This window comes from Arvicanthis niloticus, chromosome 5 (assembly GCF_011762505.2).
Source record: "Arvicanthis niloticus isolate mArvNil1 chromosome 5, mArvNil1.pat.X, whole genome shotgun sequence".
In the NCBI taxonomy this organism is placed as follows: Eukaryota; Metazoa; Chordata; class Mammalia; order Rodentia; family Muridae; genus Arvicanthis; species Arvicanthis niloticus.
Window position 1 is genome coordinate 84,519,139 of NC_047662.1, and position 9,554 is coordinate 84,528,692.

Here is a 9,554-nt window from a genome sequence, read left to right on the forward strand (position 1 = left end):
CTAGACTACATAGAAAGACCCTATCTCAACAACAAAGGTGCTGGAGAAAAGAGGCATGTGGACTTCCAGTGCTGGGAGACAGAGACAGGAGGATCCAGTCTAGACAACCAGTGAGCTCTGGGTTCAGTGAGAGACCATGTCTGAAGACACTGGGTAGAGAGCAATTGAGGAAGACGCCTATTATCAACCTCAGTCCTACAGAGAGAGAGAGAGAGAGAGAGAGAGAGAGAGAGAGAGAGAGAGAGAGAGAGAGAGAACAAAACCAAACAAAAACAGAGAGAAAAAGAACCAATAACAAACAACCCAAGTCCCAATAGGTTTTGGGTTTTGTTTGTTTGCTGTCCTGGAACTCGACTTGTAGACCAGGCTGGTCTCAAACTCACAGAGATCTGCCTGCCTCTGCCTCCTGAGTGCTGAGATTAAAGGTGTGCACTACAACTGACCCAACTCCCAATAGTTGACGATGCCCTCCCTTCTCAAATATCCTGATATCCAGCTCTTCTGACTGGCCTCATCCCATGCTGGCTACACAACAACAATGAAGGTGATTGGGGAAACCATTAGATCTGTAAGCCCCGGGCAGTGCTGCAGTCAACTGAGCTAAAGTGACCATCACAGGGAGCTCCATGTTGGCAGCACACACACATCCACTCCCACACGCCCCATCCACTAAGACAGACCATGTACTGAGACACAAAAAGATGAAGCAATTTTCAAAAGATGGCCATCGTGCTGAGCAGAATCTCTGATGACAATAAAATAAAATCAGAAACCAGTCACCCAAAAAGGATATTTTGTAAAGTCCCTAAATATTTGGAAATTACATAAAATGCTTCACAATGCATTTTTTTTAAAGGAAGGAAGGCAGGCAGGAGATGCAGAGCAAGGTCCCTCATATGCAGGCAAAAATCCTGTTTTAGTAAAGAGAACCTACTAAGACATAAAATCACTCACACTGATCCCAGGGATGCAAAATAGGTCCAGCACTCAAAATTATTATCATTTACAATATTGAAACAATGGAGAAAAGAGATTATTGTAACTAATTGAGAGAAGAATAGCTATAATTTGACATCTGGACATGTTTAAAACTCGCAGCAAACAAACAAAGATGGAGATTAATTGGTTTGTAAAGAGATCTGAGAAAGCCTTGTTCTTCACTCTTTCACTAGGCTTGAGACCAGCTGTTTGCCACCCCTTCTGTGATGCAGGACTGTATGGGAGGCCCGGGGCACAGCAACAAGATGGGAAAAGGAAACAAATACGTAGTTAATGGGTGATAAAAAGTAAAATGATTTTCATCTCTTGAAAAATCTCCCAAACTAGTAATCACAAACATAGAAAAATCATCAGGTCACATGATCCAAGATAACTATTTTTAAATGAATCGTGTTTCCATGTATTGGCAACAAACATTGGAACAGAATTTATAAGAATACCACAATAGCATCAGAACATTAAACACTGAGGAATGTACCTAACACATATAGTACAGCTATGAGACAAGGCTGTGATACAGGACTGAGGAATGTCAAAGACATCCCAAAGAAATGCTGTGTTCTGTGATCAAAGGTCTCAACATCACTAGAATTTGTCTGCCTGTCCAATGCTGTCCTCATCAAATTTAAGCATGATTTTTAAAAAGTGACCAGGTGATTATAAAAACACATTTGAAAAGAAGACTATTTGAGATAGTCTCATGTAGCTCAGGCTGGCTTCAAACTCACTGTCTAGCTCAGGTTAACTTTGAACTCCTGATCTTTCTGCCTCCACAATCCCGATTGCAGGGATGACAGCTGAATGTCTTCTGTAAGGGCAGTTACATACTAATTAAAATTACTTCAAAGATAATAACAAATTTTAAAGATGTAAACGAACAGATTTCTAGACAATAAAGATATGTAATTCAGACAGGTTTCTAGCAAAGGGTTGAGCAGCAGGATCAATGGGACAAGCTAGAATTCTGAAATCTACCCCAGCAGATATGTGAAACTGATGTGGGACCGACCAAACCTTCCCTGAAAGTACCACAGGACTTCAGTGGGGAAAGGACAGGTTTCTAGCAAATGAAGCCAGAACACTTGAAGTCTCCACGACAAAGAACGAGCCTGACCTTTGTTCACATGCAAATATTGAAGCCTAGTAGATTGTAGACACAAAACTGAATTTACAGAAGGCACTTGCTGTCATCCTTGCAATCACAAAGTAGAGGCAGAGAGATCAGGTGTTCAAGGTTAACCTGAGCTACTCAGTGAGTTTGAAGCCAGCCTGAGCTACATGATACTATCTCAAGAAAGAGAAAAAATTGCTAAAATTATAAAACTTTTAGAAGAAAATACAGGAAAGGATTAGGCAGCATTTTTTTCTCCTGTGTATGTGTGTGAGTGTGTGTGTGTGTGTGTGTGTGTGACTGCATGTGTACACACAAGCACATGTGTGTGTGTACATATGCACAGGGGTGCATGTGGAAGCCCCACGCTGACCTCAGGAATCATCCTCCATCATCCTGACTCACTGAGGCAGGGTCTCTCAGTCAAGCTCACCTGTATGCCTGGTCTCTATGATATCTTGCCCTGAGGATCCCCTGCCTCTGCTCATGGGGCTAGAATTGCAGGTGGGCCACCATGCCCAATTAGCATTTATGTGGGCTCCGGGGTCCAAACTCCAATCCTTGTGTTTACACGGCAAACATTTTAACCACCACCTCATCTTCTTAGCCCAGAGTGTTCTTACATGGGACACAACATTTACTAACCACAAGAGGAGAAAAAAAAAACAAGATGAACTTTATCACAATGGACACTTCTGTCTTTTAAAGGCATTGCTAAGACATATTCGAAATGTTTATATTCCATATTCTACAAAGTTTATATCCAGAATATACAAAGAACATATTCAACTCAATAATAAGACTTTCCACATCTCAAACTGCATAGTATATACTTTAAAATATATGTGGGTTGTCAGCCAATAAACACATAAAATGCTAAACAGCTTCTTGCTAAAGAAAAACAAATAGGGGCTGGAGAGATGGCTCAGCTGTTAAGAACACTGGCTGCTCTTCCAGAGGTCCTGAGTTCAATCCCCAGCAACCACATGGTGGCTGGTGACCATCTTCAAAAGGGATCTGATGCCCTCTTCTGGCACGCAGGTGTATGCAGACAGAGTACTCATACATAAATGATTAAATAAAATTTTAAAAAGTCAAATAAAAATGAGAGTGAGACTCAAGTGCACATATGTAAGAGTGTCTGACATTAAATGAAGGGAAGAACCGAGTGCAGACAAGAATATGCACCAGCAGGAGAAGCTGTGAATGATGCTCTCAAGACTGATTGGCAGCTGCTGATAAAGCTAACACATGTTTGACATCTGACCACCCCTCAGCATCTCCCTAGAGCCGTTGAAACACACATTGTGGAAAGAATTGGACATAAATATTTCTAGTTGCTTTATTCATAAAACTTCCAGGCTGGGATTCCAATCAAGGGGACTGCACAGACTATAGTAGACCTATATAGAGGGTTACCCCTCTACGATCATAGTGAGAAAACTAGTTATACTCAATGGAAGACTCAGAAACTGTGCTGAGTGACAGATGCCACACACACACAGTGGATGGTGCCATCGATGCACCCTGAAGGACCAGTAAACCCAGTCTGTGTGGCAGAAGACTGGTCAGCGTTGACTGAGACAGGTAGAGGTACCCCTGTATGTTTTCCCTAACTGCAACAAATGTTGAGATGTGATAATTTGTATATGCTTGGCCCAGGGACTGGCAAAGTTAGAAGATGTGGCCCTGTTGGAGTGGGTGTGGCCTTGTTGGAGTAGGCATGGCACTATGGGTGTGGGCTTTAAGACCCTCATCCTAGCTGCCTGGAAGCCAGTATTCTACTAGCAGCCTTCAGATGAAGATGTAGAACTCTCAACTCTGCCTGTACCATGCCTGCCTAGATGCTGCCATGCTCCCACCTTGATGATTATGGATTGAACCTCTGAACCTGTAAGCCAGCCCCAATTAAATGTTGTCCTTATAAGAGTTGCTTTGGTCATAGTGTCTGTTCACAGCAGTAAAACCTTAAGACAGAACTTGGTACCAGGAGTTGGGTATTACTGTGATAGGTCTGACCATGCTTTTGCTTGGAAGAATGTGGATTTGGGAACTTTGGATTTGGAAAGCCGTGGAATGCTTTAAGTGGGGCTTAATGGGCTATCCTAGTAGGAGTATGGAAGACTTTTTTGCTGAGAGTGATTCAAATTGTGTGGACCTGGCCTAAAAGGTTTCAATGGAGAATTTCAATATGTGGCCTAGAGACTGTTTTTGCAGTATTTTGGTGAAGAATGTGGCTACTTTTTGTCCTTGTCTGAAGAGTGTGTGTGAAGCTAACTAAGGTGAAGAGACTCAGATAAATTGCATTGACAAAGGAAGTCTCAGAAATGCCCATCATAGACTTTGTTCTCTGGTTAAGTCTCGTGAAGAGCATTTTGAACAAGAATAGTAAACTTAGAAAGGAAAAATACAAAATATATGACTTGAGTAGTAAAGGAGCATCAGGAGTGAAATGGAGCTGAATCCTCTGTTCTAGGAGATAGCAGATTAAGGGATTTGGGAGTAAGATTCCATCCAGCTAAATTTAGGTCCAGGCATAGTAGTTCAGGTCTTTAATCCCAGGAAGCAAAGACAAGCAGATCTCTGAGTTCAAGGCCAGCCTAGAACAGAGCAAGTTCTAGGTAAAGAAAAACTTAAATCCAGGCTTGGTGGACCACACCTTTAATCTCAGTGCTTAGGAGACAGGCATGCAGATCTCTGAGTTCAAAGTCAGTCTACAGAGCAAGATCCAGGACAGCCAAGCTTAGGCAGTGAAGGAGTTGATAACAGAAAGCTGGTGATGATGTAATAGAACAAGGGGGCCATGTTCCAGCCCCAGCAAGCAGCAGAACTCGGCAGCTTTGGCCACGTGGCTCTGGCTTTAGAGTTCAAAATAGAAGGGACTACTGGGACAGTTGATGCTGGTTAGCTGGAGCTAATAAATCAGTGTTGATTAAGAAGAGTCCAGCATCACTGAGGTGAAATCTTCTGGGATGTCTTTTCTGAGAGTACAAAGCAGCTGTGTTCCAGAGATAGCCAAGGTTGTAGCTCATACTGCAGCTGTACCTGGTAATATGTAAGAGTCACCCAGGTGGTACTTGTTTTGAAGGCATGAAGGGGTCATGAAGAGCAGCTGAGGCTTGGCACTGTGAAAGGCCATGGAAGGTCATTGGTGAAGGTGCAGCCTCAGTTGCAGTTGATGGCCCAGGACTGCAGGAATCATGCCAAGAATTTGAGGCTTGGCACTATGAAGAGAGCCTATGAGAGGCTATTGGTGAAGCCTAGTTGCAGCACAAGATCCCAGTGTATTAGAGATCCCAGTACCACGGGATGGTCACCAAGAACAGCAGCAGCAGTGGAGTAGATCAACCTGAGCTTAGAGTGCTACAGAGGGCAGAGCTGGAGATGTGACCCAAGCCCTTTGGAGGAGCCCAGAAGATCATGTGTGGATCCCAGACATTGGAACAAGAAGCTGTGAAGTTGAAGTTGCCTTGGAGAACCTAGATGTTAAAGATGCTAGAGTCGTGGGATACCTGCAGAGGAAGGCTGCTGGGAATATGGCAGTAGAACATGATAGATCAGGACTACAGACATCCTTCTCTGACCTTCATGGGCATGGTGGCAGGGCAGGAGTGAGGGAGCATGGGATGAGGGACAGGAGTTCTCACCATCACACTTATGTGCACATACACTATACAGCCATATACAAACCCATAATCACACACACACACACACACACACACACACACCCCACAGGAGAAAGCACTAACCCTTTAGGAAAATCATGATACATTTAAAAACATGTTAAATGTCTGACCATCACTTAGGCCATAAAGAAACACACCTCAAGGTGAGAGGAGATATTCCCAAAATGAATCACACAGAGAACTCAGACCCAGAATCCATCCAAAGAACTCGTCAAAGGAAAGGAGACAAGTATTTCCCCACAAAAGGAAATTCAGATAGCTACTGCAGGCTGAAAAATGCTCGCAGGTATCAGCTACAAAGTAAGATTGCAATGAAAGAAATAATACATGTACAGGGCTGGCAGAGGTGAAGACTCCAGGCATTGCGGACAGAGTGTGCTGTGTAGGAGGTTTTATCTTGTTTTGTTTTGTTTTGTTTTGTTTTGTTTTGTTTTGTTTTGTTCTGCGGTGCAGGGCAAGGATCGGATTTATTTCCCCCTGCCCTCAGGACACTGAGAAGATCATTCTTAGAAAGCGTTGTCCTGTCCCCTGGAATCGCATTTGCCCCAAAGCCAATGTCGTCTGTTCAGTGTAGATGACCACAGAGCGGTGAGAACAGTCCCTGGAAAGGGGAGGGAGTGAAAATCAGTACAAACACTTCACCAGTTTGGCCTTAGCTATTCAAAGTGATGAAATGTGTATCCCACTGCCGAGGACATTCAGTAGAACTAGCGTGCACAAGGGCCCCAGGAGAGCGGAGGCCAGCGTGTGGTGTGGGTAGTAGGTCAGATGAGCACGTGACATTGTGTACCAGGGTGACAGGCGAAGATGGTGGATGGGGGAGCTGTGTGAGGGCATCACATTGCAGATGTCAAGTATATGGAATCTGCGGGTTGTGATAAGCAATGGCCATATTGGATGCTTTTCTCTCTCCATAAGATATCTTTTAAAAAATCAACATGTTACAGGCATGGCAAAGAAGAAAGATCCTGCTGGGAGGCATGGAGTCCAGAGAGAGCAGAGAAGCCTGGGGAAACAGGCCCTTGCTTTAACATAGGCACGTTAGTCCAGTGATCTGGGCTCACCAGATTCCCAAGTTCCCCACAGAATTTACATTCCAGGAAAGGAGAAGAGCAGGCATCAGATAAACACCAATTAAAATCGGCAGTCCAGGCTCTGGGGTGGTCTAGGCCTTTCCTCTCTGCCTGTGGGAGGAGCCCACCTGAACCTGGTTCTCAAAGGTGGTTAAGAGATGAAATGGAGACGAGAGAGAACAGCAGCTGAAGGCCCACTGGAGGGAAGGACTTCACAGTCTCCTTCCATCCCCTTCTGCTGAGAGGTCACTTGGCTCTGTGGAGAACTCATGATGGAGTGGCCTGAGGCAAGTCACGGAAAGGCGAGAAAAGGTGTTTTGAGCTGGGTTTTGGAGGATTGGCAGGAGTTCACCAGGCACAAATTATAAACTCATTAAGGATTTAGACTTTTACATCTTGCTCATCTATGCTGAAAACCCAGTTGTCCAGAAAGTAAAAACCAAGAACAGAAAAGTGTAGATGTTATACACTATGAGAGTAGAGAGCTGAGATGCACAGGTGTGGGGGTGTCCTTAGAGTCCTGGTCCATCCCACAGGTCCATGATGTCATTACCAGAGGAGAGAGGTGGCTGGTCAAAGCAACCCCAGAAGATCAGGGCTCTGCCTGGGAAACAGCTGCCAAGGTTAGCCCTGCCTTCACCACACCCCCAGCCCAGGCCTCAGGGTCCCAGGAGGGTGGCAGCAACAGGCCAGGGACACTGGAGCCAGGCGCAATCACAGTGGGCAGCCGCGGCTGCGTGGCTTCGGAATCTGGTAGTTAGTGGGCGGCCTAAGGAGCCAAGCTGTCTCCCCTGTGTTTATCCGGCTCCGTGGAGTAGCTGGGAACTTGATCTCCGTGGGGAAGCTGGCCTGGGTCACCCTACCCAAGGAAGCCCTGGCTTCCCAGAGCACCCCAGAGCTATCTGGGGAGAACAGGACCAGGAACACATGAAGGTTGTGGGTAGACGCGGGGTAAACCAGAGCAGCTCCCTCTGGGAGCATGTCTGCTGCCCAGACCGTGAGGCAAACGCTTCTCGTGTGGCTTCCCTGCAAGGAAAGTGATATCACTCTTCTCAAACAGTTGGGGAAACTGAGGCCCAGAGATGGCACGTAATTTGCTCAAAGTCACAGAGAGACAACCCTGGGTTGGAATCCAGACCCAGCTGGTTGCAAAACTAATGTCCCTAACTGTCTTGTCGCCCTGACTCTGAGGGCCCTCCAGTCACTGTGGACCCTCATGTGAACCGGGCTGGGGGCAAATATCCTCAGTATTTCCAACTACCTTCCCATAGAGAGCTGTGGCGGCCACTTCCTCCAGCCTCAGCAGCACCGGCTCTGGAGGTTGAGCTTCCAGAGGCATCTCCATGAGACCAACTATGAGGACTGTGTAACTGTGGAAACGGGGTTTAACCTCTTGGCCCAGCACCCTAAACAGAGGAAGAATGAATGAGAAGGACCTTCAACTTGAGCACCTTGGCTTAGCCGCTTTACCACAAAGACAAAAAAACAAGTTGCCTACTGCTAGCTGTGTGGCTCTGAACATGTGACATAACCTCTCTGATCCCACAGTCCACTCCACACAATCATGTACTGGGTCATGTTTCCTTCATGCATCCCATTCCCATGATCTCTCTCTCTCTCTCTCTCTCTCTCTCTCTCTCTCTCTCTCTCTCTCACACACACACACACACACACACACACACACACACACACACACGTGTTCAGAAGTGATTGTTGGATTTGAACTTTGATATCCTTTTCTCTATAGCTTTCAAGCTCTTTCTCTCATTGTATACTTCATGTTTCCAAACAACAGAAACACCACACCCACTGCCAAAGTGCAAGAAAGTATCAGGGAAGCTGGCAGCTCAGAACTCCAGTGTTGATCTGAAACCTTACCCTTGCCCTTGCTCAGACTTCTGGAAGCCTTAAACCTGTTTACAGCACCAGACCAAAGCCTCCTGGGTGAGAAGCCGGGGTGGGTGAGCCAGGCACGGATGGATTCCTAATCCCTGCTGTCTCCAGCTGTTTTCCCACGCTGGGGCTCAGCGGGGCTGGCTGCCCCTTCTCTGGGCCACCTCACAGCCAGGAATGTCGCTGGTACCTTCCACCAGGAAATGCTGACCAGATTGCTTCCGTCCTCTTTGATGTAATCTGGATTCTTTGAGCCCAGCTGTCCCTGCCAGGCCTTTTAGGGGAATACACAAGAGCCTTCTTGGTGGGGAATTCCGAAGAACCCTGGTGGTCAGACTTTCTGAGAGACGCAAAGGCAGGTGAGAGAGAGAGGGAAGGCCATCCAGAGGGCTGTTGGCCAGGACCCTCTCAATTCTGTCTGTGGTTCTGTGGTCCCTACCCTCTGGGAGTTCCCATGTCTTCTGAGGCAGGTACCCCCCCACCCCCAGCCCACAAAAGGGGACAAAAGGATCAGGCTCTCTGCAGGAAGAATGTCGGGACCAGGACCCCTCCCCAGCAGATTTCTCCAGGAATTTTGTGTCCCTGTTCTTTGTCACATAGTCTGTGACCTCCAGGGCAGAGTGTCCCTGTGGGTGGCCTCACCAGGAAAGCCTTGATGGAATGAAAGCATTGTGAGCTGGGTGCACAAGTACTCGTACCTCCCTCCGCAACTGATAAGCGTGGCACAAGCCACACAGAGCTGCTGGTTTCCTTGGCACAGCTTGACCCTTGACTCGGTGACCCAGGCCTGGA